We start from the raw sequence: 1,086 nt of genomic DNA on the forward strand, positions 1-1,086 counted from the left end.
AAAAAAAAAAAAAGTATATTTCATATCCCGTGGCAGAAACAGGCTTCCATACTTGACCTCATTAAGTTTCCTTTTTAAAGATGTATTTCATATGCTAATCTATAGACCTGATGGAAGTGGAGGAGGAACATTTAGAACTGAACGAAGAGGAAGATTTCATTACTGCAGAAAACCATTTCTCCCAAAGAACAGAAGCCGAAAACCCCTTCCCCTGCCCTCAATGTGAAAAGAGGTTCACACAGAAGGGAAGCCTCGTTAGTCACATCAGAATCCACACCGGAGAGCGTCCGTACATCTGTCCGCAATGTGAGAGGAGCTTCACGCGTAAATACAGCCTGAACGTGCACTTAAGAGTCCACACTGGAGAGAAACCCTACACCTGTCCTCAGTGTGCGAAGACTTTCACGCAAAAGCAACACCTGAATAATCACGTAAGAATTCACGCTCGAGAGAAACGGTTCGTGTGTCAGCAGTGCGGAAGCGGTTTCACACGTAACGACAGCCTGAAGAACCACTCCAGAATCCACACTGGCATCAAGTCCTTTATTTGCCCTCAGTGTGGAAGGAGTTTTAACTGGGCTCACAATTTCAACAGCCACCTGCGCTCGCATTCTGGAGCGAAGCCTTTCAGCTGCGATCGGTGTGGCGAAAAATGTCCATCTGTGTCCGCTTTAAGATACCACCTCCAAGCTCATACAAACGAAAGGCCTCACTTGTGTTCTTCGTGCGGAAAGAGTTTTGCACGGCTGGACTCTTTTAAAGTGCACCAGAAGCTGCATAGCGGCGTGAGACCGTACGTGTGTTCAGACTGCGGCAGGACGTTTAATAAAGCCACCAACTTGAAAGAGCACCAGAAGATTCATACTGGAGAAAGACCGTACAAGTGTTCGCTTTGTGACAAGAGTTACAGCCAGGCGGGTTCCCTGAGAGCACACGAGCGGGTTCATACCGGAGAACGACCGTATCGCTGCACTCAGTGTGGGAAGAGTTTCTTCAAATCAAGTCATCTAGTGGCACATGTAGAAATACACCGTGCGAAGGCTTCACAGTGATAAACATGGTCATTTTGGATCAACCAAAAACAGA

At 47.1% G+C, this 1,086-nt stretch overlaps 1 pseudogene; it reads left to right on the plus strand.

Annotated features, from left to right (window-relative positions):
* Positions 1–1,067, plus strand: part of LOC107566892 (zinc finger protein 850-like) — a 17,417-nt pseudogene extending 16,350 nt beyond the window's left edge.
* Positions 1,068–1,086: the final 19 nt, after the last annotated feature.

The sequence above is a fragment of the Sinocyclocheilus grahami genome, unplaced genomic scaffold, assembly GCF_001515645.1.
Source record: "Sinocyclocheilus grahami isolate Dianchi unplaced genomic scaffold, SAMN03320097.WGS_v1.1 scaffold1110.1, whole genome shotgun sequence".
NCBI lineage: Eukaryota > Metazoa > Chordata > Actinopteri > Cypriniformes > Cyprinidae > Sinocyclocheilus > Sinocyclocheilus grahami.